This window comes from Panthera onca, chromosome A2 (genome assembly GCF_046562875.1).
Source record: "Panthera onca isolate mPanOnc1 chromosome A2, mPanOnc1 haplotype 2, whole genome shotgun sequence".
NCBI classification, from domain to species: domain Eukaryota; kingdom Metazoa; phylum Chordata; class Mammalia; order Carnivora; family Felidae; genus Panthera; species Panthera onca.
Window position 1 is genome coordinate 134856390 of NC_138340.1, and position 22938 is coordinate 134879327.

General features: G+C 40.6%; 1 long non-coding RNA gene across 1 annotated transcript; it reads left to right on the forward strand.

The window, feature by feature from the left end:
- Window positions 1–1088: 1088 nt before the first annotated feature.
- Window positions 1089–21896, forward strand: LOC144613983 (uncharacterized). The gene is made up of 3 exons (XR_013551484.2): window positions 1089–1193; window positions 15565–15773; window positions 20263–21896. It is a non-coding gene; the product is annotated as an uncharacterized LOC144613983 (long non-coding RNA).
- The last annotated feature ends 1042 nt before the right edge of the window (window positions 21897–22938 follow it).

A 22938-nucleotide genomic window follows, 5' to 3' on the forward strand; every position in this document is an offset into this window, starting at 1 on the left:
AGGGATTGAAGGAGGTTTTGAAAGAAGATGCACGTGCGTTGGGCCCAGATGGATAAACAGGAAAGGAATACTCCACTAGAGAGAGAGTCATGTCTGCAAGGAAGCCAGGAAAGTACACGAATGGTAAAGGAACAAGAGAGGTTAATTTGAATATAATACTTGGGGAAGAAACAGTAGTGTGTCTACTGATAATGAGCCTGAGCGAACAATCAACTGCAAGCCTCCCCTGCCTACCTTTCTTATCTTCTCATGACCCTGGTTAGTAGGTTCAGAAATTCAAGGATGGGGTTGGGTAATGGAAGGATATAATCAGGATAAAAGTGAGTTCTTTGTCCTTTTTGGCTTCCAGTCCCTCAGCGTGGGTCAAGCCACCCCACTCCTGTCCTGGGTGTGACCCATCCAGAACACTCTGTGCCGCTGGATGTGATGCAATACGAATGCTGCACAAGGCGGCTGCCTCTCTTGTAAAAACGTAGCATATGGTCAGCTACACAGCACTGCAAAAAAAAATGTCATGAATAAAAGAATTGCATGGCACTCCCGGAGCTAAGGAGCATGCATGCTCCAGGAGTGTAGAGGACTCAAATTGTGAAAGGCCTTTAAGGTGTTGGGAAATGGGGAAGGACAAAAGGCTTTCAAAACAGAGGGGCAACAAGATCAGAACTCTTATTTGGAGTAGTAACTCCAACAGCATTGGTTGGAAGAGGACATATTTTAGAAGCTCAATGAAGTGACTATTTCAAGTAGTCTAGGTGACTAGAGCAGAAACTACAGCTGTACTGAAGGAGAGTGACAATAAGTCAGCATCCTGCGGTCACGTTGCACTGTTGCTTTATGCTTGTATTTGATGGCACAATTGTTTACAACCCTTCTCTTTCTTCTCTGCCTTATCATTAGTGTTACTTTAGAATAATGAAGCCTGTTCCATCCATTAACTCCACTAACATTTGATCTCCCTACGGATTGAGGTTAAAAATTAATTACTCTTCCAACATATTGATTACATGACTATAAATATAAAAACAGAACTACAGAGCAACTACCGGGACCTTTGTTTAAATAGCATGTTTGCTCTTTTTAAAGGAGGGAATTAATGTTGAAGGACCTTGGACCTGGAGGAACATACAAGAAAAGCAACGCTAGAGTGCCATCTAGTGTCGACAACATTTTTTAATGCAGCATATCAAAGAAAGGTAGGCATTTATATGTTTGCAATTTTCTCCTGTTGAAAACTAGTCAACGACTGACTAGTCACAACCAAATTCTCAAACTACTTTTACTGCTTTCCATTCGGAGATAGATCTGGATTTTAGACAAACAAAATATTAATTTTGAAACTGCATTGTGAGAAGGGTTTCAGTTCCACTTCTAGATTGTGATAAGTCAACAGAATGGGAAGACATTATTCTCAGCTTTGCATCATCCCTGATGCAACCCCCTCTTTTTAACATTCTAGGAAAAGGCCCTGAAGTAGAGCTAGCTTTTAATTCTCTCTTTTCATCTCTTTAACCGTTTCAGACTATTTCACCTAATGAAAAGTGAAGTCATAACATTTCATGACTTAAAGGATGAATAGGATGGAAGAGGTTAGGAACTGGTGTTAAAATCTCTTGCCGTGGAAATTCCCTGTTACTGGGGTGGCTCATATATCAGAGCACTGCCTTCTGTAGACATTAAAATTCACTTTGTTTCGTGTCCCTAATACTGCCCAGCCCTTGGGAAGCACGAATCTGACATTATATTAGGCAATTCACGCTGACCCAGTAACTCAAAGCTATCATCACTGGTAACTGAAAGTGACTACACTCCAAAAGAAATAGAGCCTAAGGTCACAGTTGTAAATCTTGCCACAGGAAGGCCAAAGATTATAATCTTTATACCAAGTGCTACAGATTCCTTTCTGCTGAGCAGACTCATATTTCAAAGACTTTACTAATCTGAAACCTATAGGCGGTTGTGACAATAGCAGATATGGTTTAAATGACATCAAACACACATTTTAAAGAAAAGTGGTAAATCAGTGGGAAAAAAGCAATTGCATTTGTTATATCTGAGATTCAGATTTTTTTAGTGTTCAGATTTTATCATTCCAGCTTTGCACTATACTGAAATCCAAGTATGATCATTTGTATGGATTAAAAGGCTAACATAATTAAATCATGGTTTGTTGAGGAGGTATATGATCCTATATCAGAAAACGTCTGTATAATTTGTAAGCTGATTCTGTGTTTGCTATGATTATATAGTAAGCAAGGGGGACTAGTTCAGTTGGAGCTTTGTGCTGTTGAGACCAAGGTCAGAGGTTTGATTCCTAAACAGGACAAACAGCTTCGCTATTGGGTGCCTCGAGACATCTTATCAATATGCTTCCTCAAAATCAATGGGTTTTGGGAGATTCAATGTATGAAGTGGCCACTGCTAAAGAAAAACACTTTTAAAAATCTGTTCTTATTAGACTTTTTATTTCATAAGCAACGTATGCCTGTGTGCCGATTAATGTCACGAAGTAATTTTATAAAAGCTCACATTCTTGCAGGCTAACAATCCCTCCCACTACTACTAGTGTGTTCCAACAGATTCTCTCACCCCCATATTCTCATGCCTCTTCATACTCATAGAAAGATATACATTTACGTTGATTTTAGGGTTTTTCAATAAAGATAGGATCATGCTAAGGACATAATCTGCGACAGGATTTGTTTTCACTTAGCAGTATGTCACAGGTATTCCTCCAGCTTGTAACTCAGTCTTTTTGTTGCCTAATTTTCTGCAAAATGGGTATTTAAAATTTCATGTAATCATTCCCCTCTTCATGGGCATTAGGGTTGTTTTCAAGTTTTCTGTTTTGTTTTGTTTAACATTACAAACCATGCTGTCCAAAATATACATGTAATCTAATATACCTGCCTTTTATTCTGTGACACAGTCCTAAAAAGACAGAAAAAGCAATAGATAATCGATGCATCCTCTAATATCACATTACATTAAACATATGAAATTGAGAGATTTCTCCTTAGACACATAATAAGTCCAAGTGTGTGTCATATCAAAAAGGCATGACCACAGGGGCGCCTGGGTGGCTCGGTCGGTTAAGCCTCCGACTTCGGCTCAGGTCACGATCTCGCGGTCCGTGGGTTCCGGCCCCGCGTCGGGCTCTGTGCTGACAGCTCAGAGCCTGGAGCCTGTTTCAGATTCTGTGTCTCCCTCTCTCTCTGCCCCTCCCCCGTTCATGCTCTGTCTCTCTGTCTCAAAAATAAAAATAAACGTTAAAAAAATTTAAAACAAAACAAAACAAACAAAAAAACCCAAAAAGGCATGGCCACATCTGTCCCATGTCTGAAATTCTGGAGAAAAAAACTGAAAATGGAAAAGGGCAACTCTTTATGTTGATACTGTGATGTTCAGCATACGCTCTGCCAAAACATTCTCTGCGGGGATTTCATAAGATGAAGCAACATTAAGTTCTGACCTGTGCTCTGCAATACAGTTATGAGTTAAGTAAGAATCTAAACAAGACATCCTTGGCCTCAGATGCTCCTTGAAAGAGCATTTCAAAAGAAAATGATTTCAACTTGCTTTTCTAAGATTGGGTCTAACTTGAACGATAGGAAGACCACCAAGTCGCAGCTGGAAGAACGGGACCCAAGGGCTGGCTTAGTCACTTTTTAATAGCCAGCATTTATTGAGGAATTACCTTGTGCCACACATGATACAAAATGCTTTCCATGGATTAACACATATGATTCTCACAATAACCTGCTGAGGTACATGCTATTATTGCCCCCATTTTATAAATGAGGAAAATGGACACAGAGACTTAGGGAACTTGCCCAAGATTACATAGCTAATAAACAGCCAAACCAGGAATCAAACATAGACGGTGTTCCTCTAAGAACCCAAGCTTTTAATCAACGTTCCATAAGTGGATAACCTTGAGCCCTTTTCTTCCTAAGACTCAGATAACTTATCTCAAATATGAGGGTAATAAACCTCTTCTACCTATTTCCCCAGGTCATTTTGAAGAGTGAGATCATTATATGCACAAGTCTCAGTAAGTGATAAATCATTACAGTTTTCAGGGTTTTTTCCTGGTTCTCAGAAATGAGAAAGATGAATTCTAAGTGAAATTTTAAAGTAGATGTCCCTTTTTAATAGAAAGATTGACACTTAGGCAAGTCGCCTGGCATTGACCCTACAACACTGTTGCACTTTGAAGCTAGGTATGATGTCCTTTTGGTAGAAAATGTGAGTGTAGCATGTGGACTGCGAAGAGTCAGGGCTATAGGTCCCACACTGGTTTCAGCCCTTATCCACTCGACAACATAGCCGCTTATCCTTCATTCTTCCCTCCTGTAAAACCTATTCCCTGTCTCACAGGCCATCTAAGTAGCACACCTAATGTGCTTTGCAAACTACCAACCAACAAGCTATTGTTTGTTTTATTGCCCTGTCAGAGAACTGCCATGTACAACTTAACCCAGAGTCAGAGAAGGAAAGGATATCACTGGCAGGGAGACGGCCCCAGTTACCTTGGTGCCTCAGATTCCCTCACCCCCATGTTCTGGGAGAGCCTGACGTTGATGACCACGGGTTTTGTCATTTTATTTTTCAGCCACACTAGACGGGGGCTGTTTCTTTCCCTTCAGTGCCTGCCACCCACGGGGAAATTACCTGCTCGTTAAACCTTTCATTCAAGTACCTATATGTTTATTGAGCATCTCCCATGTACCTAACATTGTGCTAATTGTGGTGAACACTGGGGATACAACAGTAATCAAAATAAAGCCCCTGCCTTATGGAACTGACATTCTAGAAGGAGGCATAAACAGAAAGTAAGCAAACAAAAAAATTAAACAAATGATAATAACATGAGCTAAGTGCCAGAAGGAAACCAAGAGTCATAGTGAGATGATGAGTGGGAGGGATCCACTTTGATTGGGGTAGCAGTAAAGATGCCGAAGATGGGGACAGGCAGACAGATTTAAAGTCTCTCTTACAGGCAGAACCAACATAGCTTGACAGATCTGATGTGAGGGGTAAGCAAAGAGAGAATTAGAAGATGACTACCAGATTTCTGCAACAGACAACTGACAGGATGGGAAATTGGAAGAGGGGTTGTGGGAGTCAAGATATATTGGCATATGTTGATTTTTAAGTGCCTGTAAGCCATTTAAATGTCAAGTTGGGGGTATTTGGGTGGCTCAGTCGGTTAGGCGTCGGACTCTTGATTTCAGCTCAGGTCATGATCCCACCATTTTTGAAAACAAGCCCTGCATCGGCCTCCACGCTGACAGTGTGGAGCCTGCGTGGTATTCTCTCTATTCCTTTCTCTCTCTGCCCTTCCCCATGCATGCTTGCATGTGCTCTCTCACTCCTTCTCTATCAAAATCAATAAATAAACTTTTTTTTAAAAAAATGTCAAGTTGGAAGTATGATTCCAGAGCACAAAGGAACGTTTTGAAGAGAAAAATTGGGATGTAATGATCTTATCAATAGTACTTAAAATAATAGGAATCCACATTATGAACTATTTGATGTTACCTTTCCCTTGGTTATTGACATTTTAATTAATAACAGAGAAGTCTGAAAAACTTTCAAGAATGGATTTTTTTAATCCCTCAGGAAAACTATTTCTGGTCAGAAATCCAGAGGGCATCTCTGGAAAATCACATCAGTGGGGTGATCTGCTACTATGGTAGAACTATGGAGCAATGGAATGAGGCTCTGTGGCTTTCAGGACATTTCTTATCCTTTTCATCTTCTTCTTTTTTTATGGGGGGGAGGGGTACAAGTGAACAAGGGCAGAGAGAGAGAGAGGAAGAGGGAATCCCACGAGGAGCTGAGACAGAGAAACAGAGGGAAAGAAGCATTGTTCACCCAAAGCAGGGCTCAAGCACCTGAAGCAGGGCTTGAACCCACTAACTGTGAGATCATAACCTGAGTCAAAGTCAGATACTTAACTGACTGAGCCACCCAGGCACCCTCACCTTCTATTTAATTATCTAAACAGTGAAAATTAAAATACCTACTTTGTATAATTGTTGTGAGAATTATAAATACTATATGCAGAAATGCCTAGCACAGGATAGTGTTCAGAAAATATTAGCAACATCACACTTCTCTTCTTCCTTGTACTGTTAGAATATCTTAAAAGACCCAACCTGTATGTCCACACTTCATTTTCTCAATTCACTCTAATCAAGTTTCTTTTTTTTCTTAATTTTTTTTAATGTTGATTCTTGAGAGACAGAGAGAGACAGAGAGAGACAGAGAGCGAGCGAGCATGAGTGGGGGAGGGTCAGAGACAGAGACAGAGGGAGACACAGACTCCGGAGCAGGCTCCAGGCTCCGAGCTGTCAGCACAGAGCCTGAAGCAGGGCTCAAACTCACGAAGTGCCAGATCATGACCAGAGCCAAAGTCAGACACTTAACTGACTGACCTACCCAGGCGCCCCTCCAATCAAGTTTCTTATCTGTCCACTCCACTGGATCTCCTTTTATCAAAGTCACCAGTGGCATTAAGTCTGTCCTCATTTTGTACCACATCTTCATGGCATTTGACCCAGGTGATCACCCCTCCCTCAGTGGTTAGCTTTCTTCTTGTGACTTCAGTGACACCATACCATCCTGGTTCTATCTATGTCACAGAAAACTCCTTCTCAGTCTCCTTTGTTGGATCTTTTTTCCCAGCTCAAATCCAATTATCTCAGGTTCGGTCCTGGAGCACCATTTCTTTTGTGGCCTCACTCCTTCCAAAGTAATATCCAGTCCTGTGGTTTTAAATACATCTATACATCTACAATATTCCAAATTTACATCTTCCCTTGAATTCCAAATTCACATATGCAGCTACTCACTTGACATCTTCATGTGATAAGCACCTTAGGTTTAACAAATGAAAAATAGAACTCTTGACCTCTCCCACTCAAGCCTCCACCATCTTAGTAAAAGTGCATCATCATCCACCCAGTGGTACTCTACCAAAATCACCCTTCAGAACATGCTAATGACTCCATTTCCAAAATATATCCACAATCTGTTTCGTCTGTGCTGCCAAACCCCAAGACCAGGCCACAGTTGTTTCTTACCTGGACTACTGCTCAAATGGTCTCCAAGACTCCACTACAATCCATTCTTCCATTGTAGCCAGAGTGAGCTTTTAGAAACATAAATCAGGCCATGTCACTTTCATGTCTAAAATCTTCCAATAGCTTCCCATCGCATCTAGAAAAAAGTCCAAGTTGTTTACCATGGTTCATTGAGGTTTCCATGATGGAGCTTCAGCTTCTGCTCCAACCCATCTCATTCTACTCACACCTTTAGCACACTACCAACCGCCTCACCAGGCTTCCTTCTCTCCTCTAAACGTGTTTCCCCTTCAGAATCTTGCCCTAGCTATATCCTCCACCTGGAACGCCTCAGATCTTTTCTTGGCTGACCCCTTATCATCGTTCTGCAAGGCCTTTCCTGATCACCTAGTCTAAAATAGCACTCATCCCCTCAGTCATGCTCTGTCACATAACACTGCTTTCTTTTCCTTTGGTGATTTATAACTATTTCAAATTATTGTTCATCTGTGGGTTTACTTCTGTATTATCTGTCTCCCCTCCATTTGATTATAGGCTTTAGGAAAGCAAAGTCTGATCTCTTTTATTCATCCCTGTGTCCTTAGAATGTAGACAGAACCTGACACACAATAGAAACCCAAGAATATGTGTCAAAGAGTGAGTGAATGAACACCACTTACTATTGTTCTGCCTATGTACAAACTGAGACTTGGATGCTATGGAATACCGTCTTCTACTTGGTTCAACTTTTGCTCCTTGGCCCATGCCTTCTACTTTATCTAAATGCCTTCTCCTCTCATTCTCTGCTTCACCCACATTTCAAATGTCAGTATTTCCCAAGGCTCAACTAGTTATTAAATGTTCTCTTTTAAACATCTCTTATTTTTACCTCATCTTCTCCTGCCTGTGTTGACTGCCTTACCTCAGGCTCTCATCATGTTTTACCTTAACACTAAATAGTCTCCTACTTGGTCTACCCCCTCTGGTGTCACCATTCTTAAATCCAATATCCACTTCTCATAACATGCGCATTTCTGTTAATAGCTTTCAGAGATTCTGCCTTTTCTACAGACTCCTAAGTAAGATGGAGAAAGGTACCCTGGGACTGGATCCCCCTGCCTTCCATGAGCATCACAGTTCATGACTTCCTCAGATGTCAGTCCAGTCCAAAATGACTTTTAAATGTTCTCCAACTTTCACTTCTTTGCTCTGGTGTAGACTGTTCCTTCTGCTAGAGCTGCCTTTCCATCCCCCTACCACTCCCATCTGTGTGTTAAAATCATAATCTTCCTTCAATACTCAACGCAGCGACCTCCTCTTCTGCAAGATCCTCTCCAGTCTATCAAATCCACATTGGTCCTTTTTTTGCCGTACTGTCCCTTTAACAAATACATACTTTTGTTACTTTTCAAGCTATGTGGCAATTATTTATTAGCTTGATACATATTGTCAGCTCAATAACAGGAAATATGTTTTATCTTTGCATCTCTAGCACTCTGCCTGGAATATAATTCAGTGTCATTAGTAAACATTTGTTGATAAAGAAAAATAAAGAAACTAAAGACAATGTATTCGGCCACTTAATAAACATGCATTATAAACAGTAAGTTATATATCCAAATCATTATTTTAAAAGCAGGTTGTACACTATTACTCTTCAGCATTTACTAGAAAGGAATGACAGAAGAATAAAAATTACATACGGTTAAGCCGTGAATAAGGCGGGGGTTAGGAGAGCCAACCCCTACACAATGGAAAACCCATGTATAAGTTGACTTCCTGAAAAGTTTATTAATAGTCTACTGTTGACTGGAAGCCTTACCGATAACATAGACAGTGGATTCACACATTATTTCATGTTATATTATTATATACTGTATCCTTACAATAAAGTAAGCTAGAGAAAAGAAATGTTATTAAGAAAATCATAAGGAAGGGGCACCTGGGTGGCTCAGTCGGTTAAGCGTCCGACTTCGACTCAGGTCATGATCTCACAGTTCGTGAGTTCAAACCCCACATCGGGCTCTGTGCTGGCAGCTCAGAGCCTGGAGCCTGCTTCAGATTCTGTGTCTCCCTCTCTTTCTGCCCCTGCCCTGCTCACACTCTGTCTCTCTCTCAAAAAAGTGGATAAGCGTTAAAAAAAATTTTAAAAAAGGGAAAATCATAAGGAAAAGAAAATACATTTACAATATTATACTATAAAAAATCCACGTATAAGTGGACCCGCACAGTTCAAACATGTACTGTTCAGAGGTCAAGTGTATTCTGAAACCCTGCTTAACAATTTAGGTCAAAGCTCAGAAACTTGGAAATCACAGTTTTGAGAACTTTTTGTCACCCCTGTGCCTCTTCCCTCCATTTGTCCCTTTGAAAATGGCCAGTTAACAAAATATTTGTCATGCATCTTATAATTGCTTTGATTAAAAAAAAAAAAACAAGCCAGCAGTCTGCTTATTATGAGAGCTCTAGGTTATTTTGGAATTCCTGAACCAAATATACAAATCAGTTCTTTTAATAGTCCTTGGAAATACAGAGCAACCGAGCAGATGCTGAAAGAAAGGGAAAAGCTTGATGTTCTTTTGGTGGGGCCTGAAAATACCATGAACGCTAATAACCGCTAGAACTGTTGGACTGCAGTCAGTGTTAACAGTAGAAGTACACTATAAACATAAGCCTCTTTTTTTTTTTTTTTTTTTTTGGCTTGTATTCTCTAAAAATATGTGAAAGACTAAAATAGGATATACATCGAAACTGTACTATAAGGCCTCTGCTGCTCAAAAGAAAGCAAAACAATCTTCCCTTTCTCTTAAGGCCGATCCTACCTACCACTAAAATTAGCATATCATCTTTATAAAACCCCTGTTAAAAAGCACGTAGGAAGGTTTCTTCCATGAAAAAATTAATTCTCATTACTCGGTTGGTTCTACTGGTTTGTCAGATTTTCAAAGAGAGAGCATTCCCCAAGAGGTCAGAAGGATAAGAAACAGGAAGTTGTTGATAGAAAAGCCCGAAAAGGGAAGGACAGAACTAGAAGCAAAATTCAGTCTGCTTTTGACTAAGGCAGGCCCTGGTGTTGGCATAATGATGTGGTGGTTAAAGTTGCACTAGAAGGAACCAGAGCAAAGGCTTCCTAAAGGACACTGGGCGAGAGTTAGGCTTCAACCTCAGGACTCTCTGGGGCTCAGTCCCCACAGAAAAGCAGTCTTTGTTTTGTGCTTAGCTTGCAGTGACCAAGTGAGAACTCCTGAGCTAATGAGCTACAAAAGCATCGTGGACTAAAAGCACTATATGAGGCTCCTAGCTGGGGCGGGCTTCAGGTGTAGTGTCTCCTGTGAGTCTTACCAGACAAGACCACCCTGCACTTGAATTTTTTTTTTAATTTTTTTAACGTTTATTTATTTTTGAGACAGAGAGAGACAGAGCATGAATGGGGGAGGGGCAGAGAGAGGGAGACACAGAATCTGAAACAGGCTCCAGGCTCTGAGCTGTCAGCACAGAGCCTGACGCGGGGCTCGAACTCACGGACCGCGAGATCATGACCTGAGCCGAAGCCAGCCACTCAACCCACTGAGCCACCCAGACGCCCCTGCACTTGCATTTTTAATGAAACATGTGAGAAAAGTCTCAAAAAAACAAGATTTCCTACTAAAATGTCAGAATTAGGGGGGGAAACCACAGTATTGAAATGTTTTGCCAGCAGAAATGTAAGAAACAATGTAAAACACAGAGTTCTTTAACTGTACCAGAGTGGAATAGACCACATATCCAACAGACTCCAGTAAGAACAGCATGAAGTCAACGGAAATGCTACAAGATCAGAATGGTAGGTTAGAAGGACCATGAGGACCCATCATCCCTGAGGTAGAAACAAGTGGCAATGTCGGAGGCAGGAAGTGGAGAGATTGAGGGCTGACCAGCAAGAAGTTGTTAGATTAAATAAATTCTGGTTGCTAGATACAGAATAGATTCTAATATTGTTATTAAGAGTAACTACCTACTAAAGCTTTTATTTATAAAGGCACATTAAAGGTTTAAAAAAGCTATTACTAGCTACCTGGAAAAAAACCTGCTTTATAATAAATTACATATATAATAATATATATATAATATGATACATAACAAATACATATATATAATTATATATAAGATGCATAATATATATATAATATATTATATATATATATTATATATATATATATATATATATATAATATATGTATATATGAAAACTACTTCACAATAGTAAATTGATGGTACCAATACTTATTACATCAGCATCTCTCAGTATTTACTTTTTTAGGGCTGCCATAAAGTACCACAAACTGAGTGACTTAAAACAGAAATGTATTTTCCTACAGTTTGAAATCAAGGTGTAAGCAGGTATATGTTCCAAGACTAAGCAGAATCCTTTCCTGCCTCTTCCCAGCCTCTGGTGGTCCTTTGTTTCCAGCTACATTGTTCCATCTCTGTGTCTATCATTATGTGGTGTTTCCCTGTGTATCTTTCTTCACATAACATTTTCCTTTTCTTATAAGGACACCAATCATCCTGGTTTAGGAGCTACCCTAATGACCCCACCATAACTCAATTGCATCTCCAGAGACCTCATTTCCAATTAAAGTTATAATCACAGGTGCTGGTGCTAGGACATCAACATATCTTTTTGAGGGACACAATGAAATTCCCACAACAACCAAGATCCTTTCCTTTGATCCAGCCTCCAGTGGAATCTAAAATAGGCCAAGACCTAAAGTAAAATTGTCCCAAGATCTAAAATAAATTTATCCCACAAACCTTGCCACTTTTAAATGTAAGCTGACATTTGTCTTTTACCTTAACTAAAACTAATATCTACTAGGTAATCTTATGGCATTAATCTTATGGGATCCATTTCTAAAGTACCTTTACTTTTGATTAACACATCATGTAAGTGGATAAATACTTGATACATTTGTAATTCTTTTGTTCTATCTGTGTGTCCCATTCTTGTATGTCTATATTTGACTATGAGCTCCCAGGAGGCAATGACTGATTAATGCTTCCTGCCCTTTTTTCCTGTCAAGCTCTTTAGAGGAGTTCCTACAGCAGAATTTTTTGGATTCCCAAAGATATAATTCTTTCTTACTTTGCAGCCTGGCAAGGTTGACACTGAGTCAGGGTGGGTTCACATGCAGCCACACACTGTATTTGGAACCTCTTTCTACCTTCTAACTCGGACTTTGACCTAAGTACTCTAAATGTAACAGACTCTCTACTTCTTGATGAGGAATTTTATTTCAGATGGCCCATTGCCCTTTCTTTAATCTGGCTTCCCTAAACCCATCCTCCTGTGAATACATCAAATATTTCTCTATATGACTGAACACCAAATATGGCCATGAGGCAAATTCTTTCCACTGACACTCTGGGGAACCAGACAAATTAAGACACATACACAAAATTTGTGTAAGTGGCCCCGTGAATATTTCCTTCATCATCATCATTATCATAATCATCCCAGTCATTGTTAACATTTATTGAGTGCTTGACAGTTATTTTCTCATTAAAATCCCCCATAAAGGAGGTACTTTATTACCCCGATTTAACATATATGCATAAGGAAAACTGAGGTACAAGGACATTAAGTAACTTGCCCAAGGTCACACAGCTGCCAAGTGGCAGAGCACAGGACTTCATGGTGTCTGAGGAAGCTTTATCTGCTTGAGGACACAGGACTCCAGGAGCCTGTTGCCTAACTTGACACACTTGCAGCTGGTAGCCGGGGCCCGTGTTGCAAAGAAAAGTCATATGTATAAGAAGAAAAGACCAGTAGTGTGGTATTGGCTACAGGTTATAAACTAGTTAGTAAACTCCTATTTCAGTAGGGAAGCAGTGCTTAGGCAGAAGTAAGTGGGGAGAGGAAGAAAAATGAGTGACCTCAAATGGCGCTCTGAGAACGCGCTCCTTCTCCAGACAACTCCAGCTTGCTCTTTGCCTAATTAGATGTGCTTTTTCTTCTTTGTTCTTACTTCACTTTACTTCTAAGGAATAATTTAGGTACTTAATTATACCAAAAATGTCATGCGTGAACCAATACATAATAATTAGTAGGAAGGTGGAGAAAGAGGGAAAAGAGAAATACTAAGGTTAAAATAATAGGAATATTCTTGCTAGAGAAAACTGAAAGGAAAGGGGAGGAGAGAAGAGGAAAGCTGTCCTCTGTTCTCACTTCAGGAAGTGAACAACGGCATGTAGGAGCCAGAGAAGCATGTAAACCAGTTTGTCCTTTCTTCTTTCTTCCTTCCTATTCCACAAAATGTATTTATACAACGAATTCAAAGTACCATAAGATGGAGGACCTCTTGAGAATAGCCTTGCCCAAAGCTGTCTTGATGCAGTCTTCACAAGTGAAAACTTTGACTTGGGTCTTTACACTGCTCATCTTCACCTCACCCAATCTGTTCTGTGGTGAATTTCTCCCCCCAGTGTCTTGTTATGTGCATACGTTTATATAAGTAAGGTATCTGGATTGCTTAAGTGGACACTAGCAGATGCAATGCTAAGTATAAAAGAACAAATGTTGAAGATGTTCAGATGGTCAGGATATGCCAGGAAATGTTTTGGGTGAGAGAAATCTTTTAGTGCTCCTCAAATCGTGCCACGAAGCACTGTGCCACTCTCTCTCCTTTCCAGGCCCTGATTTGATCTGCTCCCTTGACTTCAGGCAGGACTAAGTTAAACTCATTGTATATTTGACTATAGCAAGAAGTGGGCCTACCATCCATGGGTTTAATCATGATGAGCGTAGTTTTTCTAAATTGTCATGTTACATATTCAAAACTTGCAGAGAAGAAGAAAATAGTATATGTTAATCATGGCTCGTGTATATTGAGTCTCCACTGAGTCCCAAGTATGTTCTAAGCCTGTCATTATCTCAAGTAATCCTCTCAAGAACCTTTTGAAGTAGAAATTGTCAGATTTAATGTAGGAAATTGCTCATAATTGACTGTTCATAACCTATCAGAAGGACAATTTTGTATTTTAGCCTACTCTTATTATCCCATCTTACAGATGAATAAACTAAGTCTCACAGAGATTAAGGAACTTGCCCCAAATAGGTGATGGAGCCAAATATCTGAATCCAGGCAGTATGAGTCGTTTACCATAGCCAAGAGTCTTCAAAGGTCTTTGAAGATCATAGTATATAACAGAATGCTTTAGGACAGATACATACAGATTTTTACACATATAGAAAGTCTCTGAAAAGCTTTTGTTCTTCATGTTCTTCCTCAAGGATAGATTCCCTTCTTGAATTAGTAACGCTCTTCATTTTGATATCAACTATTTAATAGAAAGCCAAAACTTTCAAAGGAAACATCACTGTAATGAAACTGTCCGTTATTCCCCCAAAGGTTCTACTCTTCTCACAATTAACTGTTAGTCACCTTTCTGGCCTTTATCACAATGCTCCTGAGGATCATCATAGAACTTTGCCACCCTAGAAATGATTCGTCCCATTAGTCTGTGCAGTTTGTTGAGTGGTTTGATTTGTAGGAAGATAGGGATTGAGTAAACATAATTTACTTGTTGTTCTAAGGTGAGATCTTAGAACAGAAAAAGAATATCAGATAAAAATTGAGGAAATCCAGGGGCACCTGGGTGGGTCAGAGGGTCATGGGATCAAGCTTCACAGCGGGCTCCACACTGAGCATGGAACCTGCCTAAGAGTCTCTCTCTTTCTCCCTCTGCCCCTCCCCCTTTACGCCCCCCCCCCCCACACACACACTCTCTCACTCTCTCTTTCTTAAAAAATTTTTTTCAGAAAATCTGAATAAAGCATAGACTTTACTTAAAAATAATAAATCAATGTTGGTTTATTAGTTGTCACACATATACTAATAATGTAAGATGTTAATAACATGGGAAACTTGGTATGGGGTATGTGGGAGCTCTGTACTTTCTTGGTAATCTTTCTGTAAATCTAAAACTATTCTAAAATTAAAAGCTTATTCTTTAAATAAAAGTCTATCCACCTAAGCATCTCCCCTTCTGATTTGGCCTGGCCATTATATTACTCAGAATCTTTTTGAAATATTAATTTGAAAATTAGTATAAGCTGGGAAAAATGACACATTAGCATAGTTTCATTTCATATATTATTTCCCTAATCTGATTACCCCACAGTGATCCCAATTTGTGGTTTGTAGAATCCTCCTCAGAAGGCCCTAAATAATGGTAAGAGCTCCCCTAATTCATATGCCTCTATTTCTCACACAGTATGTGTATAACCCTTAGGGTCAGTAGCAATGCACAGGCAGGTAAATGAAGCCACATGGCAATTTTACTGGAACACTAGTTATGGGGTGGGTAAAAAATATAATTTAAATTTCAAAGTAATATATACTTCCTTCTGCATAAAAGTTTGGGAAGCATTGACAGGCACAAAACAATCTTGCTTAAGGACAGATGTATACTATAAACATATGTTTATATGTTCTTTATATCACTGTTTTTCAAGGATGTGTAGATGCTGCTGTGATTAAACATGTTTACGTGGATAGGAAGAGGATGGAGGAGACATCCAATCTATGCAAAGTCCCACCCTCAGCACCTTGCCTCAGGTCTCCTGGTTTTGACCTCCAGCTCCTCTCCCAAATGAGTTCCCTTCTGAGTGTGAATTAGCTCTCCTCACTTGCCAACTTCCACTGCCCCAGCATCCGCACAAAGGTAGGCTTCCGAGTTCTCCCACCTGCTTGCAGTTAGTAATATTGTTCAATGACACTTGTCCATTCACAACTCACCCCAGCCCAGCTTTGCTCTCGAAACTCTTCTGTGTCAAGTTTTTGCGGCTCTTCTTAATTTTTGCCCCCAGAATCAGGATGGTAATTACCTAGGGTTAGAGTGCAGGGGGTACACAGTGGGCTTCAAAGTACTGGTAAAATATTCTTTATCTTTAGCTGGATGGAGGGTACATGAACGCCTATTTTATTGTTCTTTAAACTATATGAATGTTGTGTACATCTGTCACAAGTTGAGATCCCGGGGAAGCAGCCTCTGAGATGGGAGATTACCATGTAAGAGGTTTATTTGGGAGTGTTCTTAGAATCAGCACACCTATGGAAGAGAACTGAAGAAAGCAGGACCAGACTGGGTCTCAGTGAAGGTCACAAGCAACCACATAGAGAGTTTTGAAGCTGGAATGGCCCTTCTGAGTTGTCCTGATTTGGTGATGGGTCTGGTTTTTGTATACCTACAGTCATTGGATATAAGCCACCCTTGGGAAAAGGTCTTGACCGTGAGCAAAGCAGCTCTCTTCAGCCACGGCCATCTGCACAGGAGGCTCACAGCTGAGGACTTCTTGCTGGCCGAGCTCCTAGCAACTGGGACTAAGTCTTTCATTTGTGAATGGGACTGAGAGGCATAGCACAGTGTTCAGAGTATCGTTTTATGTGTGGTATTTTCCACAATAAAAATTGTTTGCAAGAAAAGAAAGTAAGACAGGGAGGCCAAGATGTGAAAGGAAATTGTTTAGGAGTGGTACAGAATCTCAGACAAGACAGGACAAAGTCAGGAACCGAAAACAACAAGCTAAGATGAGGGATAAACTAAGCCAAGAAGGAGGAGTGTCTGTTCATGGAGTTGAACACAGGTTTTCTACTGGTTAGAGGTGAAACCAGTGAATCAGAGGTGATTTGGCAATATAACCCAGACTATTATGATTAACAGACATAGATGAGTTGGCCTCATGGGGCATGAGTGAGTTTGACGACTCCCAGGACGTTTGTGTTGCATATTCGGCCCTGCTTTGTCCCCACCTGACTGTAAGGGACATGTGTGGATCAGGGCTTTTATTCTGAGTCTGAGAAATCATGTTCATTTGACGATAGAATGAAAGGGGGGGTCCACTAGAGTGGTGACGGATACCTCGAGAATTTTAGTCTTAAGATATGTTCAAATGACAGTACAAAGTCACTTTATCTTCTCTCCTGCTGCCAACCATTTCATCGTAACAAATGTTATTATTTATTAGTTATTTACTATGAAGCAGGCACTGTTTTACATGCTTTACATGTATTATCTCATTGATTTCTTCACAACAGCTAAATGGTAGGTACTATAATTATTTCCATTTTGTTGATAAGAAAACTGAGGCACAGATGAATTAAACCACTTCTTCAACACCTCCAAGCTAGTAAGTAATAGGATGAGCATTGAATTTAAGCAGCTTGGCTCCAGAAACTATTTTCTGAACACTCAACTGCTTCCCAGCTAGGAAACTGTCAATCTCAGTGGTGACAGGAGCTCTGTGTATTGCACAGCTACCTGGGCAGGGATGAAGCTTGACTAATTAGTCCAACTGCTGAGATGCAGACATAGCATCCAGGCATGGAAAGTGTGCCTGGGGGGGGAAGGCTGTGGGGTGACAGACAGCAAGAGCTCTGAGGACCCAGCTTTACCCTGGTTCACTCTCTGAACTCACAGCAGCTGGCAGGAGCTTCTCCCTGAGCCCCCAAGACTGTTCTATATCACAGTTGCTCCCCATAAGCACAAAACTGAGGAATAAGATCATGATCTGAAGTTCTTGTCTGCAGATGGATTTTGAGCTAATAGGTGAGCAATATCACTAGCCATGGAAGGATGTTAAAAATTCCTCAATTCTAGGGCATGTGGGTGGCTTGGTCGTTAAGCATCTGACTTCAGCTCAGGTCATGATGTCATGGTTAGTAAGCTCAAGCCCCGCTTCGGGTGAGCAAGGACCCTGCATAGGGTAAGCATGAGCCCCACTTCTCTCTCTCTCTCTCTCTCTCTCTCTCTCTCCTTCTCCTCTCTTTCTTTGCTCCTCCTGGGATTCTCTCTCTCTCTGCCCCTCACTCACTTGTGCCCCCCCACACTCAAAAAAAAAAAAATTCTCAATTCTTGGAGAATGGAAAAGCCAAATGAAAAATTAAGGAAATAAGTGTTTTCTAAAATAAAAAATGTCAATACTGGGATGGGAACTTTTAGGACTCTCTCCATAGCACAGTGGTTAAAAGACAGACTCTGGAGGCAGACTGACTGGGACCATGGCCTAACTCCATCTGAAAAGCCAGGGACTCTGTACAAGATGCAGAAGATCTCCCTTGGACATGGACAAGATGGCACTCGCCTCATAGCACTGCCGTGTAAAATCATGTAGAGTTAACATGTGTCAAGTGTTTAGAACCAGGCCTGACCCACGTTGTTCTAAGTACCTGTGTGCTATTATTATCTCTTCCTGGGTAGTAGGACATTGTTTGCCTTGACAATTCTATTCCGGCCTTTCTTTTTTTCTCCAGGAAATCAGGGTGTGGTTCTGGGATCAAAACCATTCAGAGTAGCAAAGTGACTAACTATTCAGTCTGGAAGGAAGGCCAAGTATTCCAAGCTAATAGGCAGGCTAGTTCTTTTCTAATTCTAGAATAGGCAGGCTAGTTCTAATACCTGGAAACACATCAAAGTTTATGATTTAAAAAACAGAGGACACAATCACACTCTCTGGCTCTCTGGTTCCTTATGTGTAAGGTGGGGGGTGGGTGTGGGAGGGGATTCAGTTGTCGGGCTCTAAACTGGCTTGTGCAGAGCTGTAGGCTCCCCAGGAGGGATGGAGGAGAAGATGTGCCAGCAGGGCCCCAGGCCTCCCACTTCAACCAGTGTGGCTCCCATTGCCTCTGTTTTATGTATTTTCAGAACTGTAAGAACAAAATACCTGTAGGTGGAGACAGAGCAGAACTACAGGCCCTTGACTAAAAATGTAATCAAGTTCTTCCTGGAGTAAGAGTCTCAAAGCTCCTCTTTTTGTAATTAAGGCCATAGCCATTAAAATATTATATCCTTTTCTTTAATTCATGACAAATCCAAATGAGCACAATCTGGAAAGCAGCAGGGAGGGGAATGAACAAATTGAATTAATTCTTGTCCTGAATATTAATGTAGTGCCACAGAAAGGTGATGCTTTGCAAATTTAAGACAGTTAGAAAATATTTTTATCCCTTAACATTTAAACGGCTCTGTCTCTAAGAAGTACTTTTCTCATGGCAGATGTCTGTCAGGCAGGCCCACCGGGGTTGGCTTCTTTGTTAGACATAGTAGGCACAGTGCTTAAGGCCCATGATACTTTTAGGGCCCCACAGAAAAGTTTTAATTTTCATTTCTTTAAATATAAGAAAATATATATAGATTACTATATACAATAATGAATTCAGCCTGGATTAATTCATCTTTGTACCAGCACAATCATAAAATATAATTTCTAACTTTTTTTTTTTTTATGGAAGAAGGAATCCACAAAGGCAAACATGTCTGTAGCCCACTAAAATCATAAAGCAACCCTGAAGCCTGCAGCGCACAGATGAGGTCACAAAGGGGACGTGGTGTGCAGGGCCCAAGCCCAGCGCCCACTCCACTTTAAGTGCCAAATCCGCATGATGTGTCTTGGAATTTAATCATGTCATCTGCCTTCCCTGTTTGTCCTCATGAACCCTTCCCTACTGTGTTACAAGAACTTCCCTATTCAAACCGTGGTGGCAGGTCAACCGGGTGAGAGCATCAGCAGGGACTTGTTACAAACTTTCAAACCCCTCCCAAGACTTCATGAATTAGAAGCTGCCTTTTCACAAGATTCTGAGTGAGTTATAAGCACATTGAAATTTGTGATGGTCTGGACCTGAACCAGCTGATTCAGACATCAGGAACTGAGGACTGGAGAGAGAGAGAGAGAGAGAGAGAGAGAGAGAGGCTGACCCTGGCACCAGGTTAATGCCTGAGGGTGACTGAGGGATCTCCTTAAAAAGACAGTGGAAGCACAGGTAAACAGGAGTAATGTGAGGGCAGGGGAGCCAAAAAGGAAGCTAGAATAGAATTCAAGGGAAGCCGGCAGAGAGATTTTGCCTTTACTGTGCTTTTCCCTTTGGACTCTGGAAAAGGTTAACTTCTTCTTTTTTTTTTTTTTCCATTAGAGCATTTCTTTTTTTTTTTTTTTTCAATATATGAAGTTTATTGTCAAATTGGTTTCCATACAACACCCAGTGCTCATCCCAAAAGGTGCCCTCCTCAATACCCATCACCCACCCCCCCCCTCCCTCCCACCCCCCATCAACCCTCAGTTTGTTCTCAGTTTTTAAGAGTCTCTTATGCTTTGGCTCTCTTCCACTCTAACCTCCTTTTTTTTTTTTTTTTTTTTTTTTTTTTTTTGGAAAAGGTTAACTTCTATCTGCTCAAAGCCTGAACATGTGACCACCGGCATGCTGGTGCTCCAGAAGCTAAAGGAACAGTGCAGTGGAATAAACACTTACTGTCACCCGTTCTCCTCCCCAACCTGGGCCCAGTCAAGGGCATCACATCCCACCAGGGCCTGTGCCCTGAGCTGTGACCAGGTGACTGGTGGCAAACAGAACTGTGGTGCAAGGCATCACCAGAATCAATGCAGGAGATCAGGGACAGCAAAGAGCAGCTTCCAGTTAACCACCTGAACAAGAATGTAAAACGGAAACATCTGCTCTCCCACTGTGTCCTAGACCAAAGGAGGGGGATTGCTGCTAGCTCTTAGGTTACAGTAAGGTTTCATTTAAGTTTTCTTCATATTAAGGACATGGTTACGTTGTTTTTAAATGTCAGAAAACTCTAAACCAAAAGTACCCTCCAGTACTTCCTTTACTATGTGCTTTCTTTACTACGATCAGCAATCAGTTCAGTTTTATTGTTTTAGTTCATGTATTGAGTGAGGGTCACATCATCCTTTGACAGCCTGAACCCAGGGCTCTGTATGAATATAACTTCCTTAATCAGTTGCAGATGGAGAAGTTTAGTTGACTAGTTACATAGAGAAAGAGGCCATGAGAGAGCCCTGACATTCTTACTAATGTTTGCAGCAGCTAGGGGAAGAAAATGAATAGAAAAATCCTGGGTTTCAATGTCCAACTCTCCTTGGATTGGGATGTCCATTGGACTCTCTCCATTTCACCAAGCACATTGGTTACTTCTTGTGGGAGAGAACCCCGGAGAGAGCAGAAACGAGAGGATGGAGAAAGGAAGTGGAGATAATGCTCCAAAACAGTTTCTTCCAGAGATTGGAGGCTAATCTCCCCCAGAGAAACAGGAGGGAGAGAGAACAAGGTTCCCCCTGAATGTTCTCTTTACTAACAGCTTTGCAAACTGTTTACAGACAGAAGATACAAATACTTAAACAATTGAGAAATACTAATAGAGCAAAATAGTCTGAGAAAGACAATGTCATTGGGAGTCATATAGAGGGAAGAATTTCATAGAGAAGATAAAATTTGAGATGACCTGGGAAAGACGGAGTAAGTTCATCAAATATGAGGGGTTATCAAGCACCATCACATAAGGCAGTGGGTGCTGGGCTCTATAAACAGAGATAAGTAAGTCACTATCTCTAAGTTCTGGAAGCTCATGGCCTGAGTCAGTGGCTTGCAAATGTAGCTGTGCATTAGAATCATCTGAGGAGATTTTTAAAAATACATATAATCTTGATTTAATTTATCTGGAGTAGATTCTGGGTATCATTATCTTTTTAAACCTCAGGTATAGGCAAAGAGTTCATAAAGAAGACAAAAAAGATAACCATAAAAAATTTGGACTTCAATGAAGTCAAGATTTTACAATCATTAAAGAGTTAAAATACAAACCACAGACTGGATGAAGATATATATTAGCAATGAATATATTCAAGAACTGGAAACAATACAAATGTCCCTCAATAGGAGAATAGGTAAATAAATTGTGGTACACTGATACAATACTACACACAATAAAAGAGAAACTACCTACACACAGAACAAAATGGGTGAATCTCAAATTTTACTGAGTGGAAGAAGCCAGAGACAGAAGAGTATATATTGAATAATTATTAAAATTTCAACAGGTAAATCTAATCATGGCAATCCAAGTTATCTTTTGATGACTTGACTGAGAAGGAGCACAGCAGAACTTTCTAGGTACTTAGAGATGTGGTGTGTGTGTGTGTGTGTGTGTGTGTGTGTGTGTGTTAATCCTGATCTGGGTTGGTAGTTACAAAGAGTATGTGCAAGGGCAATTCTCAGAGAGGAATACAGTTGTGAACCATCAGCAACCAACATCCCCAGCATCTGGGGGAAATAAAGGTCTTAATCCTGGGAGGAAGATTTGGGCAAAGCATCACAGCAGCCCACTACACCAGGTGATTCTAATGTGGACCCAGGACTGAGAGCTATTGGTCTAAGTCAGTGATTCTCGAAGCATGCTCCCTGATTGGCAGCATCAGCATCACCTGTGTACTTGTGAGAAATGCAAATTAGTGACTTCTTCTGAAGCAGAAACTATGGGGATAGAGACTGGTGATCTGTGTTTTAACAAGACCTCCAGGTAATTCTGAGAAGCACTAAAATGTGAGAATGACTGGTCTAAGAGGTTTCACTTGAGAGTGGAGAAGGGCTTTCAGAGAAATGGAAGAAAACATAACAATGTCACAAAGCAAGTCAGGTATAACATGAACAGAGTGTAGCTTGGAGAAAGGTGATGAGAAACTTGTTTAGCAAGTGGAACTAGTTATTAGGGGATTTTATTTAAAATTTTTCTCTCTTAATCCAATAGATCGTAAGAAAACATTGTAGATTCCTAGTAACCTGGCAGAGGAGTAAGGTAAAATAGGGGGAAGAGAGACAATGTGCAGTGAAGATTCCAAGAAGAGGTAATTGAAATCATCTATGCATAAAGTAAGGAGGACAAAAAGTGCAGTCACTAACAGTAAAAAATGGGAAGGAAGAGATGACACTGAGGGACTCAAGGATAGTTGGCAACAGAATTTGAATTTCCAATGGAATGAGGAAGCAAAGGTTACTACAAGATTTTGAGATTTGCATCACTAGTACAGTACCAA